Source organism: Dipteris shenzhenensis, chromosome 28 (genome assembly GCF_047967505.1).
Source record: "Dipteris shenzhenensis isolate YYH24624 ecotype China chromosome 28, Dip_SZ_1.0, whole genome shotgun sequence".
In the NCBI taxonomy this organism is placed as follows: domain Eukaryota; kingdom Viridiplantae; phylum Streptophyta; class Polypodiopsida; order Gleicheniales; family Dipteridaceae; genus Dipteris; species Dipteris shenzhenensis.
This window is the reverse complement of record NC_141623.1, coordinates 28,759,576-28,780,759: the sequence shown is the minus strand read 5'-3', so window position 1 is coordinate 28,780,759 and position 21,184 is coordinate 28,759,576. Positions and strand designations below refer to the sequence as shown.

At 42.3% G+C, this 21,184-nt stretch overlaps 1 pseudogene; it reads left to right on the top strand.

Moving 5' to 3' along the window:
- The first annotated feature begins 514 nt into the window (after positions 1 to 514).
- On the top strand, positions 515 to 17,322 carry LOC147883413 (uncharacterized; annotated as a pseudogene).
- Positions 17,323 to 21,184: the final 3,862 nt, after the last annotated feature.

Here is a 21,184-nt window from a genome sequence, read left to right as displayed (position 1 = left end):
TTTTTAAAAAATAATTGGGTGCATGCTAAAGTTCAATATACTATTAACTTAAATTACAACCATGGTGAAGGTCTGGTAGTATTTTAGCATTGAGGTTTTGCTAGTTGTAATCTTACTAGACTCTAAAAGTTTAGTTGAAGCATATTTTCTTACAACTGGATTGCTAAGGAATCCTTCTTACAGTGATTGGGTCTCTTCTTGATTAAACGAGTTTATTTAGAACTATTGCAATTTGCTCTCAAGATGAGAACATCTCGTTTGTTAAGAGGGAGTGAATGTTACATACCAACTATTTCAGAGTTCGACTCTAGTTAATTTTGGAATTACTTAGAGACTTATTTCTATTTATTGGTATTTTTGTATGTGGAAACTGATGAATCCATTTATGAAACCAGCTCCTTCCAGCCCTCCACCAACATTACCAGAGGTCGATGCTCTTCCTCGTCCTACCACTACAAATGGAGCTCCCTTTGCTACCCCCAAGAGCACCCCAATTGCCCCTCGCAGGCACACCATGCCTACACCTATGGAGAATGGAGGTGCTGCAAGCTTAACTAGCCACCCCCCTACCATCTTTTGCTTGATAGAAATCATCTCCGACAAGCAAGACCTATCCTTCGTAGACAAAGTGCTCATCCCTGAGGGGCAAATCGCAGCTCTCTGTAACATGCTCTTGCCAGGATCGGCAACCCTTGATAAGCAAGGGAAGCTTGCCAAGCTTGGCTTCAATGCACTCAGTTACTCAAAGAAGAGGGCTTGCTACCTCGAAGGGACTTGGAAAGCATGAATGCAGATGCCCTTAAGCCTGGCCTCTACGTTGCATGTGCACCTCAAAAGAATCGAATTTGCTTGTTTTACTGGCGTGGGAACAAACAAATGGTTATGCACGAAGCTAGCAGGAAGGATGTGGCTTTCAACTTTGTGAGATATCTGATGGAGCTTTGCAGCTGTGTGTGCATGCGTGAAGGGTGCAAACATAAGCCCCTCACTTACATCTCAGTCCAGCAGCTCGAGCATCCCTAGCCGAAAGAAGAGAACCCAGAGGCTGCAAATCTCTCTTCGCAAGGAATCAGAAGATGACCTCAAGCTTCTGCCAGGATTCAATATGCCTATGCGCCTCCATGAACTCATGCCCTCCCAAATAGTTGCCAGTGCTGCCCGTGATCATGAGCACCACCAACCGGTGGGCTTTATGCTCTCCCAAGGCCACCACAGAACTGCCCTGCTTGTCTACATGCGCATTCCAGCTAAGGTGGTCACCAACACTCAAGCACAAGCTGTCTATTGTTCCATTGATGCTCAACCTATCTTGAATTTGTTGTTCGCCTCTCATTTTGTGGAGTACACTGCCTTGCCAGATGATGATTTTGTCAATCTCTTGCGGGTCATGTGCAAAGAAGATCTGGAGAGAGAGTACAATGAAGCCAAAGAGGCTTGGAAGCAATGTCTGGATGCCAAAAAATCCAAGCAAAACGATTTAAATAGTATGATTCAGATGTATTCAAGCGTGTGCTGCCACATTACTTGTTAGAAAGACGTCCCTGGGAAGAAAATGTGCTTCATAATGCATTGGATGGTCCAAATATTACCTGCAAAGGAGCTGATGATGGAAATGATCAGGAGCTGAAAGCAAATGGCCGCTGTTCCGCGATCGAGGTGGATAGTGATAATGGTGCAGGTAGTGTGCTTCACAACGCATTAGATAGTACAAATATATTTGGTAAAGGAGCTGGTGATGTACATGAACAATAGCTAAAAGCAAATGACCACTGTTCAAAGGGTCCAAACATTGCTGGTAAAGAAGCTCTTGATGGAAATGATCAAGAGTTGAAAGTAAATGATCTGTGTTGCAATGTCAGCAAGGTGGATTGTGACTATGGTGCCTGTTTATTGCTAGAACTCTCGAAGTTGGAGGAGGAGCTTTGTAGCATCTGGTCAAGTGAACCTGGTATGCAGCATGGTAGATTGTTGTTTAGTGGTGCTAACCTGCAGAGTCTTAGCCCTGATGGAAGTCATTCATGTCACCACAATGCAAATATCCTAAGTCAAAGTTGACCATTTATTTGATCATAATTAAAGAGTTTTCCATTTGTGTTAATTATGGTCAAAGAGTTTTTTTTAAATGGTCAAAGAATTGACTACGGTCAGAGATACTTGACTTTGGTCAAGTAAACTTGACTTCGGTCGGGGAGACTTGGTTTATTACTAAGAGGGTTAACTGCAGTTAACTAGAGAACCAGAGAGCTGACTACGGTCAGAGCGTGTTGACTTCAATCAACGAGACTTGGTTTATTGCCAAGAGGGTTAACTACGGTTAACCAAGATGTGCCAACTTCGGTTGGAGAGACTTGACTATAATTAACGCGCCTCGACTCTTGGTCAAAGCCTCTTAATTATAATCAAGAGCGTTGACTTCGGTCAACCAGAGAATAAATTTATATTTTTATATTTGTTATGTGTGCACATGTGTTCAATGGGGACGCCCACTGTGAGTAGAATTAGTCCACAATGTGTTATTTGCATGCAAAGTGCTAACAATCAATGGGTGCCATGGTGGTGCGCTTTAATTAATTGTTGCAGGTACTAGGAAGAGTGATTTTCCTAAGCGCTATGGGAGTCTAATAAGAGTCTAGGAGGCGGTTCGCGTGACCAAGTGCTTCGAAGACTCCAGAGTTGCCCTTAGTGGCATGTAATTAGGAAAGTAATGTAGAGTTTGACAAGTGGCTTGTTGCCAAGAAAGAGAGCCTAAGAGCTCATGTAATAATTCATTCACGTCTGAATTTTGTATGAACAGCTTCCACGCTGAACTCTTGTACTCAGTTTTCTCTCAAGTAATAAAAACCTTCAGGGGGGTCCAGCCCGACGATTGTCCTAGGCCCTAGTATATCTGTTGAGAGAGGGAGAGAGGGAGAGAAATGAGAGTGTCTTTGTTGTCTTTTACAAAGGAAGATTTCATTGGTATCAGAGCAATAGGCTCACCCTCTTCCTTAAGAAGGTGATGATTCAAGCGAAGGAGTACGTTGGCCTGTTGAGAGCAGTGGGCTAACATGGCGTTTCTGTTGGGATATCTCAAGTTGTATGCCTCAGGCACACCTTGGTTTCTATGTGTGAGTGCTAGAGGCATAGTTAGGTGCCCATAAGCATAGTTAGGTGGTGGTAAGCCACATAGGATGATTGAGAGAATCTAAGAGCAGATTGAGAAGATGATTGTGGAGCTCTGAAGTCATCAGTGATGTCAGTGAGCATGTAAGAGGTGCCTACATAAGGACCTCACTCTTCTTCATTCTATATGCAAGTATTCTGAGTTTGTGTTCACTCTATGCTTTCCTTTCAGTTTACCAACATGGTATCAGAGCCCTTTGATCCCCCTTGATCCCATTTCTGCCACATCATCATCTTCTTCTCCATCTTCTTCTTCACCATCTCTTCCCCTTCTTCCCAAATCTTGCTTAAGCTTGTTCTCCTCCGTTTCTTTGCCATTCTCCAAGCCCTTCCTGCTGGAGATATATCTTGAAGGGGCGAACCCTTGGCTACAAGGAATTAACGTATCATCGCCGCTGCTCGACGACATTGCACGAAAATCGGCGACTCTCTTTCTTGCATTTTCTCTGAGACTGCTCCATGCTTCTCTAATTCCTTTTAGAGGGAGCTTCTCCATACCTTGAGCTATCCTGTGCTTAAATCTGAGCAACAATGGCTGCATATTCAAGCTGAAAACAGAGAAAAACCAGTCGAAAATGAAGAGGCAAGCTATGGTGCTCTGACGCGGATTTGCGCCCCTTCTCCTTAGTGGACCTTTTGTGGTATATGAGCTTTCTTTTGCCTCAAAAACCCCCTTTTTCTTTGCTTTGGAGAGTGAGATACAAGCCCTCCAAGTTCAGTCCTTTGTTTTTGACAGTGTTGACAAGGTTTTGAAAGTGATGCTACATAAGATGCTACTTAAGCATTTCTGAGTTTTTGAAGTTTTCAATAGCATCAGTACAACTGTGGCTTCAGCTTTGCTTGAAGTTGCTATACCTGGTTTTGATTGGAAAGCTTTCATTTAGCCAACTCTGTGAAGCATGTAAGAAAAAGCATTATTGATTGAAATTTGGTCACAAGTATTTGCTACATTAAATGCTTATATTTTGAAGCCTTTCAGTTGTTATTCTAGCTTTGTAAGAGAGAAGACACTGCCCAATACCTGGGTTAGACCCTCTCATGGCTACCATATTGAATATAGATAAGTTCAATGGTAAGGGCTTCCACACATGGCAAATGAAGGTGAAATTTGCATTGATGAGGGAAAACCTCTGGGGACTTGTCAAACCGACTTCAACTTCTTCTTCTACAGCCTCCAATGCTGGAGAATCCTCAGCTCCGACATGCCCGGCAAGGGATCTCGCTAGAGAGGAGAAAGCATATGGTATCATTGCTCTTGCTTTAGGAGATGATTATATTCATCACATCTCTGACTTAGAGTCTCCTTTAGAAGCTTGGCAGAAGCTTGACATGATTTTTGGTGCTAGCTCTCACATCTCAAAATTATCACTTAAAATTTCTTTCTTTGAATTGAAGATGTTTAGTGGCACTCCTTTGGCTGCCCATGTCAATTATATGCGGAGTCTTATGACTCAACTTGCTTCTATCAACTCTCCTATCACTACAGATGATGCTATGGTAGTGTTGCTTAAGAGTATGCCTGAAGATTATGATCATATTGTTACCACTTTGAAAATTCTTCCTAATCCTAATCTTGAAGGTATTATCTCTGCTCTCCAAGAAGAAGAAAGGCACATGGAGCTGAGGAAAGGCAATGACACAGATTATGCCATAAAAATCCAGAAGGGCAAGTTTACACCTTGCAATCATTGTGGGAAGACAAATCACCTCTCAAAGGACTGCTTCAAAATCAATCCATGCAAACACTGTGGCAAAAACAATCATCATGAGAAGTTTTCCAGAGCCATAAAGGAAGCAACTTCAAAGACAGAAAATGCCAATCTACTTTTAGTTGATGTGCCTCCACAAGATGAGGCATCCTTTGAAGATTATGCTTTTTAAATCATCTCTATGTATGCTCCAGATCTCTCTTTTTATGTTGAGTCAAGGTACTCAGCCTGGATAGTCCTCCAAAATGAATGAAATAAACTATTGTGTTTTGTGTGTTTTGTAAATACCTCTGGTCACCTTATGATGTAGGCCATGTGTATGTTTTTTTGCTCCATGGTACCTCCTGCAGACATTGTGTGCATGTACATGCAGGGGAGATAACCATTGGAAGGTCTTTTTGTATCCCTTTTGTTTACCTTACATCCATGGGAACCCTTGCCAGCTTGAGATCCTAGCCATTGATAGATCCATGACCACCATGAGATGGCATGAGACACGTTGTGCTAGCTGTATCCTTGACATAGCCTGAGGCATTCCCTTGAGGGGGGGTTTGTTGGGATATCTCAAGGTGTATGCCTCAGGCACACCTTGGTTTCTATGTGTGAGTGCTAGAGGCACAGTTAGGTGTCCATAAGCATAGTTAGGTGGTGGTAAGCCACATAGGATGATTGAGAGAATCTAGGAGCAGATTGAGGATATGATTGTGGAGCTCTGAAGTCATCAGTGATGTCAGTGAGCATGTAAGAGGTGCCTACATAAGGACCTCACTCTTCTTCATTCTATATGCAAGTATTCTGAGTTTGTGTTCACTCTATGCTTTCCTTTCAGTTTACCAATAGTTTCAGCTATCAGTTATTCTATTTCTTACGAGAAGCCGATGGTAGGCAAGCTTGCATCCACCGACAGGCTTTTCTTTTCGTCACAGTACTAGAGCATAGACCCGCTGTGTCTATAATTGATGAAGAGCTAACGAGGGGAGGGATGCACTAATTATGTCGACATTTAGCGATAGGCTTTTAAAGCGCCTGCATAGAATGGTGTTCCGTCACGTACAGGTTCAATTAATGGAACCTCGGTACAAAGGTTGATAAGGTTGGCGACACCTTCACGGGGATGTATGTTAAAGGAAATGACGGAACAGACCCTACGCAGGTGTATCCTTGATGGAAAGTGTTGATTCTTCATGCAGGCACTAGGGGTTGTTGAAGGAGAAGGGAGCTGGCACAACGCGCTATGTCGACTAGCCAAAAGGTGTGGAACCTTAGGCTTGATGATGTGGCAGGCATGACACGTGGGCACTGACGTGGTAGGCAAGGCAGGCCTGAGGGATGTTGACGTGGTAGTACACGTTGATAAGAAAAAAAAAGGAAAGACAACCAGGAATTATGTACTTCACCACGTCAGATAGCTGAGACTTCATAGGGATCAGCTGCAATGTGGGCTCATAGATGATGAGCTTATGAACCAGGTTTCAGAGCATGTGTCTTTGTATTAGGGACCGAGACAAAACCCTCCACAAAAAATGACTGAACATAGATCACACAGACTCAGAGAGAACCAAAAGACTACACAGCCCGAAACAGATTGAACTTAGAATTGAACTTCCCCCCAAAACTTAGAAAACAGTCACAGTCAGCCTCAGAATACTATGAACCCACAGCCCACACTCCTAAGCTTCCATCAAGAACAACAGCTCATAATTCTTCACATAGTCATAACTCCGCCACATCTCCTTCATGTGGAGAAAACCAGCAACACGGCCTCTCTTATCATCATGGAGCATTCAGAATCTATCTAGTCCAAATTTGCAGTCGAGATTCATAGCCAAGCACCCCAAGACTCCAGCAAAAGCAAACAGCCCGTCTCTTAGGATCCCAACAAGAGTAGGCAGCTCGTAGCTTAGCATATGATCAAGATAGCGCCACAACATCACCTTTCCTGTCGCCCAAGGTCCTCCACGCAAAGGTAACTGCCTCACAGCTCCTATACTTGCTCACAGAGCACGTGCATCTCTCTTCTCCTTTACGCTTGCATAGTAGCAACGCCACAGTATCGCCTTCTCTGTCATCAAGCCTCAGCATCCATAGCTCTCTCAAATACGGCAGCCTAACCTCTAATCACATGCCCTCCTTAGCATGATGATCCTGGCCCATATCAAGAACTCTAGCCAAAGCAATAGCCAGTGACTCGTTCGTCGTTTACGAGCTTGCACTCTCTGAACAAGCTTCTAGCTCACATGCACCTAACGATCAACTATCTTGTATCAGGAACTCCATCGTCGCAACAGCCCATGCAACCCCGTACACACACATGAAAAGCCCTTTGACATGGACACCATAACATCTCAATTCCTGTAACATGCAATGACTCAGGAAAATATAAAAAAACCCTTCATGACTTGACTTTACATGACCCTAAAAACATTTCACTTGATCACACACTGGACACCCTTGCTCTGGAAGTCTGGTACAACCACATTGCATTTCATCATTTCCCATGAAGTCCCTGCAAAACATACTTTATTGTCTCAAAAAAACTATACATCAGTCCATCATGCTTGTGAAAGAAAAATCCACAAATGCTAAAAGCCCACACCTACCCTAGATGTGTACAGCTATGTGCCTACCCATAGCTATATATAGTGCTCAAAAACTCGATATAGGTTTTATCCTATCAACGTGGTAGCCACCTCAGATGCTGACGTGACAGAACATGTGACAGGTGACGTGGCGCCTACACGTGTGTGATTGACACGTGGCATCTAGTTAGCTGACCTTGGTTAGAGATCTGGTCAGAGGACAGCCTAACCAGACTGACTAATTAACTAGACTAGACTGGTTCAGTTAGCCAGTTTGGTTAAGCTAGTGGCCAAGTTACAGACTAACTAGTCTGTCAATGTGACTAGACCAGAGCAGGACTGATCTGGTTAGTGTAACCAGTAGTTACCCATCTGGCTACTGTCCAAAAAAAGAAAAAGAAAAAGACAGTTGCAGAGATTGTTTCTGCTAGCAGTTTTCACTACCAAGATGACTCTAAACTATGACATTGAAGAATTTCAAAAAGAAATGGTCACATGGACAGCTGTTGAGTTGATAGCAGATAAGAGAGACTTGTACCGACTAATGAATGGCCAAACATCGAGTCATGCAGTGGTTCCTTCCTGCAGCAAGCCATTGGAGTTAGCGGTTCTTGACCCAAGCCAGGAGGTTCTCAGCAAGGTAGTGCTACTCAAGGGAGGACAAGTGTTACAGTTTGTGGTAGCTAAAGATAAGTCAGACTTGCACATTTATCTGTGCCCAAGGCTCGGAGTTTCTCTAATTGGGAGAAATCCTACGAGGCAATATAAGAGGGGTTTTGATTTGGTGTATGATGAGGCCTCAAGGTTCATGGCCATGTATGATCGGGGCCTTAGTTCACTCAAGGCCTTCCACCGTGATGAGTCTTTTCAGCGTATGGATTGGACAGGCATTAAAATTCAGCTATCATAGTTTGCAGGAAGCAAAGAGCTTGTGTGGATGGAGTTTGTTCCCAGCAAAGACCTAGTTCTTGCTGATTGGAAACGGCGTTTTAAAGTGATATCCTCCATGTGCAAGCAAAGCAGTAGAAAGTTCTACCTTCTTAATCACTTGGCTGGTTCTTTGCTGGATGTAGCAGGCGGAAGGTGCACAGATGGGGTGTGGATGATTGCCATCTGTGAACCTGATTGCATGTATGCGTTGCTATATTATAAGGGTCTGGGAAGTTTTGAGCGACGTGAGCAGGAGCACATGCTCCTTTCCATCCTGAATGCTGCTATCAGCAATGTGACCATATTCAACAAGAAGGTAGCTTGCTCCATTCCCTTGCTTTCTTCCATTCCTCATGTCTTCATGTCTATCTATTGTGTGTGCACAGGGTTTTCATCTAGATAAAGAGACAGAATGGTTTCAGGATGGTGTGAGGTTGGTGAAGGCTAATGTGAAGCTATTCACGGGCTTGTTCTATATGTCCATCAAGGGTGTTGATGCTTTGGATGTGGAGGATCTCAAGGATGAGTTCTGTGAAAAGATCCACCAGATATGCAACAAGTCCAAGGAGAATTTCCTTACCACTATGTATGGGGGGGAGGTAGAGATTGCTGCAATGCCCCCCTTCCAACACCCTGAGTTTCATGACAGCATTTCTGACATTGGAGAAACAATTGAAAAACTATTTCCCACACAATACTGGCCACAGCTTTATGCTGGACTTGAAGCTGGTGGTTGCCCAAATAAGCGCAAGAGATTGGGCTCCTGTAGATTCAAAGCGAATAGCCATGAGGATCAGAGTGCATCTAGAAAGTGCTCTTAGGCTTGGCAACTGCTTGGATGGAATGCCGCTTGTGAACTTTGATAGTTAGGAGGAGTTGAAAGATGAGCCCATACATGTAGCAGGTCAGACTCTGACAATTACGGATGCGGGTCTGGAGCTTGCAGCAGAATCGAATGAGGCCGTGGGAGTATACTGAGCCCCTTGAAGGAGGCATTTGCCAGAGTTTTCCAACACAAAGGAACTGATGAGAGTTGGTTATCATCGTATGTAAGCTTCCTAGCTGGTGTGGTTGAGATGAGGAGAAATAGGGTGCTTGCATGGTTACAAGTCAATACTTAAGATTTTCTAGAAGATAGTGATCTCCAAAAGCTACAGCTGGAAATGCTTGCCTGACTATCTGAGATAAAAAACAAGCTTGTCCTCTATTCTTGCAAATGCCAGAGCTGCTTTTTGAAATGCATCCTAGAGAAAGGGCATACCTCTGATCACTCTTGCCTAGGACGCCACAATTGCAGAGAAGAATGCACTTTTTGTGTTGAGGAATATAAAGAGTAGATGTTTGACCAACTTGATCATGGCTGGATGGTACTCGCATGTAATGACCCTGCTGGGCATGATGGAACCCACGATTGCAAGTGCCGGAAGCACACCTACGGCAAACCTTGTGTACTCTCTGCAAAGGCATCCAACTGGAGTAAGACTTGCTCCTTAAGGGTCCACCATGAAGGTGACCATCGTTGCAATTCTCGACAGCACATATGTGGCATGAAGTGTGCACTACCCTCTTGCAACAATGATTGTGTGTTTCCCTTGGAGTGGGGTGACCATGAAAGGCATGCCTGCCATGAAAAATTTTGCCCTATGCAGTGCTGTATGTAGGGGTCAGGGGTGTGCCATGTGCAAACAGACACGCAGCTTCCATGGCAAAAGGGGGAATTTTGACTATGAATATGTGTTAGCGCAATCCAAACAACATAAAGCCTGCTGCATACTGATCCGTCCATTGGAAAGGTGCCATGGCGGCCCTCACACCAACAAGAATGCAATGCATTTCTATGATGTGAGGAATGGCCTTGTAGTGCATCATGCACATCTCAGCCTTGCTGGACTCTGCGTGCATATTTCCGATCTTGTATGTCGATGTCTTCCTCCAACTTCATCTTAGTCATGTTGCCATGCACCGTCTTATGTAAACCTCCATGGCCAAAAGGAAGTTGACAGTAGTAATCACAAGCAGGACAAGAGGACATACTCATTTGGTGCCATGTCCAAGTGAAACTGGAGGGTGTTGCATAGAGAAGCACATGGCAACCAGCTCAAAATGCTCTGGGCTGGGCAGGGATGTGCTCCTAGATGAGTTGACCCACGAGGCATACTGGCATTGCATCCAATTTGTGGACCCATGTGAAGAAGCAGAACAAGCCTTAGTGGTCACGTCTGCAGGTCTGACGAGCATTTGGCACAAGGATCTTCAACTGGCACAGGGAGGGAGGATCAAGTGATGGCTATGTGACGGAGGATGGAAATCACTTTGCTTGTGATCACTCGAAGCACGCTCCGCACATGTGATTGACAAGTCAGGCTCCATGGACAGCAGGGACTATGGTCACCCCTGCATATATGACAGTATGTTCTCTCTCTCAGGTCATTTGGTGTTTTCTGTTGGGGTTGGGATTGGGTTTGTAATTTCTCATTCTTTTGAGATGTCCCCATCTCTCTTTCCCATTCCTTGACGGTGTATATGCCTGAGCTTGTCAAAATTCGTGAATAATGGGCATGCTAACAGGTTAGGCTGCGTGTATGAGGCTATGGTGTAGTTCATCAAGATCCACTTGTACGCGATAAGCTTGCAGGCCGTGAAGGACACGTCGTCGGTGGTTCTCTTTGATTACATAGTGGTTGTGGCCACAAAGCTGCAGGAGCTGACGGAGGCCACTGTGGATGGGCTACTGAGGTATGGAGCTTTAGGGGGCATGACCTACTCGGCGGGGTTGCAGAGGGCGGAGGAGGTACTCGCGGAATCCATGCGAGGTGCGGAGATGGCAAACAAGATCTTGGTGGTGGTGTTTTTGAGCGACAGGGCAACAATGGCGGTGTGGATCTTGTGTACTTAGTGGGGTGGATGAAGCAACAAGATGCGAGGCTGGTGGTATACACCATCATGTTGGGCAATGACCCTTTTAAGCACATCCTGCAAACCATGGCCTAGGCAGGCGATGGCTCGTTCCAGACGAGGAGCTTGGACGAGGTGCAGCTCGCCAAGGGCTTGGAGGACCTGGCCAAGAGTCTTAAGCGCAATTTTGTTATCACCTCTTCCCAGTGCTCGATTTTGCATCTCGCATCAAGGCCCTGTTTTAATTTGCTAAGATATCTGCTTGAGCCAATACCTAAGTGCTAATTTTGGTTTTCTATATACCTATCTGCTTCTACTTAAGTGCTTATTACATTATGGGTACATTAGGCTCAAAAATCGTAGCGGGTTGACATGTGATCCGATCGCAGGACCGAAGACACCGGTATTTTTTATTTTGCACATAAAAAATTCACATGCCAAAAAATAAAATTTGCTTTTCTGAAAAATATTAAGGGGGGGGAAGATGATGCTTGCACATTATAGAAAACAAAAATGGAAAGTAGTCGCTACGCAATATGGATCCCCTTCGTTGCACAAGACATCAAAGGTATAAAATAACGAATTTGGGGTGGTGTGTCGCTATCGTTATCATTAGGATTCTATAGCACAGCGGCCTTTTTTCTTGTACGATGATCAGGGTTGCGTGGGCACTCGGAAGGGATATCGACGCTGGAGCTTGGAGTGTCTATTGTGACCTCTAGCATCGGACTAGCATCACCGGAGTTGATAGGATTGGGAACATCGATAGGTGAGGCGATGCACGTAGCAATGGGGGATTTGGTTGGATTGATGTCAAAGTAATGAGAGGCGGCTCGCCAAGTACCTCGCAAGTGCAAGTCCAATCGTGGTAGTGTGGTGGGGACGTCAGAAGCAAAGAAAATATTGCCCACATCTGAAAGTGTGACCATCGCGGGTGTGACCATAGTGCACCACAAGGAATATGTACGGGAGTAGTCCATGCCTCGTCCTTGGTACACGGTCACCCATGAGGCAAAGGGGTAATAATTCTCGGTGTGAAGCATGTAAATGATGCACCTGTCGAGTATTGCAACCGGATCCCATCTTGTACTTCGAATACATGAACACCCGTTCAAATATGTTCGAGCTTGTCAAGCAAACACGACTCCAGATGTCCTCTGCATTGTATTTTGCATACATGTCCATGTCGATGTTCATGTCCTTTGGTTCAATGTTTTTGTAAGTGGTTCAGAAGTGAGGTTTACTGTAGTCCTTCATGCAGTACCCAAACATTCCGTGGAAGGTGTGTAAGTTCTTTTGCTTCAAGTTCTTGCATATAATCACCCCCCCAATTGGCCATTGTCCCAACCTATGTACCTTTGGATGAGTTTGCTGACACTTTGGATGTTGCGTGCGGTTATGTGGCAAACCATCTGTAAATGGACGTGAAACAATGTGCCCCCCCTCTTGGAAGAACAAAGGCCAGCATGGCATGCCTCATGCAAGAATTTGCCCACATCATTGAGCACAACGATGTTGATGTCTGCACCACCCATCCCTATTGTGATGATCTTGAAAACTTTGGTCGCTACTGCTTTTGAGGTTGTTGCTTTTTTGGGTCTGCCTCTTGGTCTTTTGATGCCTCTTAGGATGGAAAACATGTGTTATTTGACTGGCTGTGTGGGGGTACATATTCAAGCCTTACACAAGCACAGGGACCCAACAGATTTTGGGGGGGGGGGGAGGGGGCGGGGGGCCTGTTGCATTGATCCAAAGTGCAAATTGATTGGGGGGGAGCCATAGCATTGTTCGCAGTGCAAATTCAGAAGGGGGGGGGGGCAGTTGTAGCATTGATCCATGGCACAGATCGGGGGGGGGGGGGACGAGAATCGTAGCATTGGAGTACATAACAACATTGGAGCATTGGCATAGGCAAAGTTGGTGAATGCAGCGTTATTCAGAGCGTTGAGTGTTGTAGCATTGCAAGCAGGTGGCATTCGACGGCACTCACAACACACCAAAATCAAGACACAGTTGAAGTCACTCACATTTTGGAAGGTTCATCGATGGGCTCCTTCATCTACGATTTGGGAGAACGACCATGAGTACCCTCTGACAACGCCTGGGTTGCTTTGACCTTTGATGGCAACACTTCGCATGCCTCTGGCACCTGCTCCTCCAATGCATCTACTTCGCATGGCAAGTCCTTCTCGAACATGAGCTATCGACGAGCAGCCACACGACCTTTTGCCTTCGTAGCTCGTGCCATCACTTTTTCCCGCATCATGAACTAGTACCCACCACAGAGTTCTTCACGTGTGATAATGTAGAGTATGCATGTCTTGAGCTTTTGGACATGATACACACGAATATGTTGGCTCGGATAAGATACGCAGTCGCCACCTTAAACCTTCGACATACGCTGCATTCACAACATCTAATGACCACCTCAATACTTTCGTTGCAACCTTTTACCTTACAGTAATTCTTTCTTGGGGGAGGGCGACTAAACTTATACTAACGCCTTTATATATATTTTATGTTGCAGACATATTTGGTCTTCCCATCTACTATTCAAATGGACATTTTTTCAACTAATGCCTGCATGGCAGTCGAAAGCTCTAAGAAGTGGCAAGCACTTTGCACGCAACATAGATGTAGTCCAAATGAAGTATGCATTTTAAAAAGGTATCATGTATCACAGATGCAGACATTTTGCTCAATAATGAAGTATGCATGCACGCCATACACACACACAAAAATAAATTTGATTAGTAAATGTATCTCATACACACAGACACTTATTTCTTTACACACAAACACACACACACACACATGAATACTTCCCTAACTATGAATTATTCTTTTATGTACCCCCTTGAAATCTTTCATTTACACTTTCTTTTTAACCACCCCACATACTAAGCCCACTTATCGTTCTATACCTCCTCTAATCCCTTATTAACCCATGCACTCATTCACTCCTTACTCCACTTCTGACTTAAACTTCACTTGTGGCTAAATTGTTTTTTTAATTATCTAAGAATCCATATGGTTGTCTATATTCCTAAGTAAAGCGATAACAAGCCCGGGAAAATAGACATTACCTGTCTACCCAAACGTAACTATGATGTTCTAACACCTAGTTTATTTGGATGGTGGCAAGTAAGTGGACCCGACCTCGAAACCTGGATTGCTTGAGGATTCGACATCGTTTTTCAATATTATGTTCGTCAAACTCAATATTATTAAAAATTCTTTATTTGATTAAAATTTTTGCAAACTCTAGTTACATTTTTCAACTTAGATGTCTCAAATATTTTTTCCTTATATATTTTTCTTTTTTAACTTTTTATCCAATTGATGGAATTAATTGTATGGCTCAATTATTGATGGGACTTTTTAATCTACACACACACATACATTGTCATCTTTTGGCATAACATTTAACAAGTCAAAAAGATCGTGGCATGTTATGATCAAATATTAACTCTTTTTGTAGCTAGTTCCAACAAAAGTGTTTTTGGGGACTTTTAATGAGTCATGAGGCTATAAGAAAAAATGAAAAAAAAAGGGATAAAGGCATTAAACCATGTAAAATTCAGGTCATATATCAATTAGGGCATGACCTTTATTTGTGACAAAATCACTCAAATACAGATGGTTGCTTATTGATAAATAGCATATTCTTAACCGTTGCTTATTGGTTAAGAAATAAGAATTTATGCAAAAGGGTTTGATTTGCAAGTGACCCTTAATTTTTCGGGTGTAGGAATAGGAAAATGCAATGTGGCCCTTTATTTCATGGGTGACCCTTCATTTCTTGGGGGACCCTTGATTTATAAGGAGGACACAACTATAAATAACATGTTGAGAGCATAGAAGTCACAACATGGTGGAATAGTCGACTGGCCATATACTTTGATCATGGACTTCGTAAGTCGTGACCATTGAATGCTCAAAAGATTTAAAGGTAAGAGCATACCATCCTCCTAATGTACATGAGTATGACTTGTATTGTGATGATGTGCTGTGATCTAGAGCTGCTCATCTCGACTCTTAAGTTGAGGCGTTAGGTACTAGTTACACAAGTCTGCGGGTCAAGGCGACTTCTAGGAGCCTATTACATTGCAATTGGCTTAGCAATCATTATAGAATTGATGGAATGCGTGTTGCACATTGTGCATGATAATCGGAGCGTGGGTATGCAATAATACAGTATGGGGTAGCGTCTCAGTTTGTATCCTCATACAAGGACGAATCTATGTGGTGATACATAGAATCGAGGTCGCGGACCTTAAGCAAAGAGAGCTACGGTTGATGCCACACTACCACACAAAAGACCATCATACATCGAGCACACATGAGCTATGCATAATATGCATGGGCATACCATTAATGGACTGTGCACAAAACATCAAGGACCGCACGGACTCCAACTAAAAGACTACGCAGTCCAGCGCATTTGACACGAGAGTCTGGACTCCGAGGGACCTAGGGTCCTGAGGCCACAAGCCATGGGAGGAACATTAAGGACATTTAGGTGACCATATACTTTGCTTGCGTTAAAAATTAATAAAAGCTATTCGTCTAATTTGTCTAGGTCCTTTAAGGGGACCTTAGGACCTATTATTTATACCTTTGGACTGGGATACCTTTTAACAGCACCATGGGACCTCTGGACAGTTGTCTATGGTGGCCCTTTTGGAACCCATTATGCTGGGGTTTTTGGCCTGCCATAGGTAGGTCTAAGTGAAGGCGATTCATGAAGAAGTAAAAATGGACATTTTCTTATTTTCAAAAAAATCTAGAGTTTGTATTTTCTAGAAACCCTCCACATCTCTCTCTCACTCCCCCTCTCCCCTCCCTCATCGCTCTCAATTCATCAATCTACCCTGTTTCGCTATTTGGATCTTCACTCTCTTTTCTACAATGCACATCTTCCTTGCTATTTTGAATCTAGGGAAGGCCTTATGAATGATTTAGAATCATTCACCTTGTTTTCCTTATTAAAATTCTTTTTTCATTGGGTTTGTTAGAAAATTAGAATTTCAGAGAGAAAAGGCATTACCAAGTTGGAAATTTGTTATTATAAAAAAGTATATGCCTATATTTTTCTAATGGCATTAGCTTCTTTATATGGCTATACCTTTCTAAAGGGATAATTAATGTGTGTGAGGATTGAGGAATTTTCCTAATCCTTTTATTTTCAGTGGTCTAATCTTTGACTTTATATTTCGGACATCGATAACAAGTCCAGTAATGCTATGACACCTGTCTTCCCTTCTGGCTTAAGTTATCCTAACTTAAGCTTGTTGGATGGTGGTAGGTATCAGCGTTGCTGGTTGAAGTGTAGTACAAAGGTTCTATCATGGAAACTTTCTTTATAAACCTAGAAATATTCTTGTTTCAGGATTCAACCATATTTTTGTCTCTAGTAATACTTCTCTCATATATCATTTGATGTAAAAATGTTGTTCATATATTTTTGGACCTTCTTGAGGGGTTTTAATCACAAATATTGCCATCGGGGTTTGGTCACCATGATTCCTTGAATATATGACTAACATTACATCTTATGGTTATTCTTTAGATGGATCTATAGTGGCATGTTGATCTGGTGAAGAGAGAATATATATATATATATTTTTGGCAAAGATATAGTTGATTATATTATAATCATATGATTTGTACAATTAAGTCAAATGTAGATGGAATATAGAGGAATATCTATCTTGGATACAAGAAAACCACTGTATAGAAGTGAGAAACAAAATATCTAGTAGCGAAAGAGGAGAGGAGCCTAAGCTCAGATTTACTGTTTTGATCAGTAAAGCTTTATCATGTGTTGCTCTGTTTGTTGAAGGATGATTGTATCTTATATCCTGAGGCCAGGATGCCTCCTTATCCAACCAAAGAAAGGAAGATCTACTGCGGTTGACCTGATGCCCCAGAAACATACAGTTGATCTGGGAACAAAATTTGCTATTGTTGACCTAGTAACCACCAAGGTTGTAGCTGTCCTGGTAGCAAAACTTGTTGCAGTGGAATTGGGCACAGAGGAATAGTGTAATAAAAAATGTATGTGCTAGAGAGGGCTCTCTAGACAGTGGGTTCTGCTTTAACAGGGGGAACAGAGATGGAAGGAGATGTGCTTGCATGTCAATCCCTGAATTGGAACACCTCCCTGCATCCTAGATGTGGTCTTCAAGCACTGCCTGCAGTTGTGAGACGATCATTATAATTATGAAATTCTTGGTCCAACAAGAAATTGGCATGGACCATAGATATCTTAAAATTTTGGGGCTCACTATCTAATGGGGATGTGGATAAATGCAAATAGGATGCTCTCAAAGGAGTCACATTGGCATCTTTAAAAAAGGTAAGCATTCCTTGTGCACCTACACTTTCTACAATGGATGCTAGGAAATGTTCTAACTCCAAAATACTATTACTTGTTCAAGGAGACTTTAACTCCAGTACAAAAAGGGCTACAAATTACAAATCCCTGTGGTGGAATTGGTTACAACCATTCCTCGGGTGTGCTTGTGTTTCTAATAAATGTGGTAGCTCTCTCATTTGGGTAGACCATGTTATATGGTATATGGTGAGTCACTTGGATTTCTTTTACCCGGATATGAGTTTAGCAGCATCCTTTACTGCATTCCTCATTTGGTTGAATGGACTGACAAAACCCATAGTTGAAAGTCTTGTCACTTTCATCTTTGTGAGAGAGTTTATGATTCAAGGGGTCTTGGAATATGTAGAAAATCCAAAGGCCAAACTTTTTTCTTCAATGGATAATGAGCAAGGACTCACTATGATTGAAAAATTAATCAAACCCCCTTCCTTTTCAAGAGAAAGTGCCAACCTTATGAAGCTAAAATATGGTGGCAGAGACACTGTAAGAGGCAATTTGGTCCCTTTTCGAGGTGGGGCCAAATCTAGAAGAAGTTTCACAAGAGGAGGACGCCAAAATAGTGGCCGTGGATCTAATTTTCCTTGCCAAGACATTGTGGATGTATCCACACCACCCTTTAATACCCCCAGCAATGTGGTGCTAATAATTGGTGATATTACTCCAACTTCAAACTCTAGCTCCAATAAGGGAAGAAGGCTTATGACCTACAATAATAGCAATGCTCCTACCTTGGTAAAAAAACTCAAAATGGCCTTTTGTGTGACACAAGTTCTAGATCTTCTTTGATGGAGTCTTTTGGAAGATTGGTTTTGATACAAAATTCTCTTAATAAAGAAACCGCTGGCATCTTTTATCTTTATTACTCCTCTCGCTTTAATAAGTTCTATCCCAGTTTAATTATTATACTTTCCAATCTCATTTTTGGATGGAGGGGTCACATTTGTACATTTCAAGATCAGACAAATGCTCTAATACTATGGAATTTGAATGCATTCATTGGATACATGATATGACTGGCCGTAGACTTAATGGGTTGGACTTCAACCCTTGCATGGATGGAAATACATGGACCGTCCAAAAACAAGTTGCCTCTAATCTTTTTAAGGATTTAATTCACCTTTTATGTAGTGTGACACCATCTCATGATAGTCTACCTTTCTTGTGTTCAATATTTAAACCACACAAAAGATCTCATAGGTGGATTACCAATGCTCATAGCTGCATTTATTCTTCCCTTGAATGTTTTAAAGGAATGGGCACATAGCAAAACCTTAATTGCTAAAATCTTTTTAAAGGCGGATTCATCTTTATTATGGATTGTCAATTCTATATTTGAGGTATCTCCTAATCTACTGACAAAGGTTAACTCTATCTTTTGTGCAGACATAGCAAAATGTTATGAATCTTTACCTTTATATGGGGAGGATGAATTAGTTACCATACCTGCTAAAGTAGTTACTGTAACCTTTAAGCAAAAATCCATGCATCCCTTCATCTTGACACATCTTAATGAGTCAAAAGGAACATGGGGTAAACCAAAGTGGTATAAATATATGACAAATACACAAGACTCTATTTGCCTAGACGAAGATAAATTGATCTTATTACAAACATGGCTTCTCACTCATTTTGTACAATGTGGTGATAGAGTTTGGAAACAAGTTAAAGGGATTCTAATGGGTTTTTCATGCGCCCCATTATGGTGAAATTTATATTTCTTTTGGTATGAGTCTTCTTTCATTTTAAGGCTCATGAGACTTGGTAGAATCGATTTGTTACCACTCTTCAAACATGTGTTTAGATACATTGATGATATTCTATGTATTAACAACAATTATATAAAATATTTTCTTCATCCAAATGCTATTAGAGATCCAAATAATCCTTTTTAGAAGTATTCACTACCTATCATTGAGATTAAGGAAACCATTCTATCCACAAATTTTATGAATCTCTCTATTGAAATTTAGGAGATGGTACCTTTACAGTGGATAAGTTTGATAAAACAAAAGCACTTCCTTTTCCTATATCCAGATTTATCCACTTTCAATCTAATAGACCTATTGGCCAAGCCTACAAAATGATCCTTTCCTAGATCTTTCCTATTCCCTACTTATGCAACAATAATGCCAAGGTTGTTAATGCTATTTTAGAAATGGTAAGTTTTATGACCAACAATGGTTTCAAAAAGCAAAAAATATTACACCTCATACAACATTTCCTAATGTCCTCAGAGTTTCCTGGAGCGCTACTTAAAGTACTAGAGAACTCCTTGAAGGTATGATTTTATATAAAGAGCTTTATGATGGGATAAGGCACACCTTAGGTTCTATGTGTGTGTGCTAGAGGCACAGTTAGGTGCCCATAAGCACTGTTAGGTGGTGGTAGATGCCACATAGACTGATTGAGAGATTCTAGGAGCTGATTGAGGAGATGATTGTGGAGCTTGGTGGCTCATGTAGAGGTGCCTACATATGGACCTCACCTTTCTTCATTCCATAAGCAAGCATTCTCTTGTTTTGTGTTCAGCTTCATGCTTTCCTTTCACTTCTTCAACATGGTATCAGAGCACTATGATCCTCCTTGAGCCCATTTATGCCATGTCATCATCTTCTTCTTCTTCTTCACCTTCCTCTCCATTTTGCCCCTTTCTGCCCAACACTTGGAGGGCTGAGTTCTCTACCTACAAGCAACCATTCCCAGAGTCCTTCTGGCTAGAGAGACCCTTCGTATGGGTGACCTTCCACATCAGAGCAATTAGGCAATGGTCCCCACAAACCCGCAACAGCCGCCTTCTTCCTGACACCATTTTGTGTAATACGACTTGCTGGAGCAATCATTTCAAAATTCCTCTAAGACATGCTTGCACATCATCATGAGCTAGCCCTTGTACAGATTTGAAGTGAAATGGTCCACTAGGGAGGGAGAAACAGATGAAAAACCAATCGACAATCAAGCTCCTGGCTATGGTGACGTGACACGACATTTCACCTTTCCTCTTTAGTGGCTCTTCTCTACTATACTAGCTTTATTTCTACCTAGAAAGCCCTCTTTTCTTTGCTTTGAAGAGTGAGATACAAGCCCTCCAAGATCAAGCCTCTGTTTTGGACAGTTTTGACAATGTTGTGAGTTTGGTGCTACATTAGATGCTACTTTGGCATTTTTGATGTTTTAAAGTGTTGAATAGCATCAGTACAATTATGGCTACAACTTTCCTTTAGGTTGCTATACCTGGATTTGCCTGGAATACTTTCATTTAGCCACCTCTATGAAGCATGCAAGTTGAAGTATCATTTTCATTATGATTTTTATGGAATTTGGTTACAAGTCTTTGCTACACTAAATGCTTGTACTTTGAAGCTTTTCAACTTTTTCTAGCCTTGTAAGAGAGTAGACACTGCCCATTTTGGGTTAGACCCTCTCATGGCTACCTTCTTGAATATTGATAAGTTCAATGGTAAAGGCTTTCACACATGGTAGATGAAAGTTAAGTTTGCATTAATGAGGGA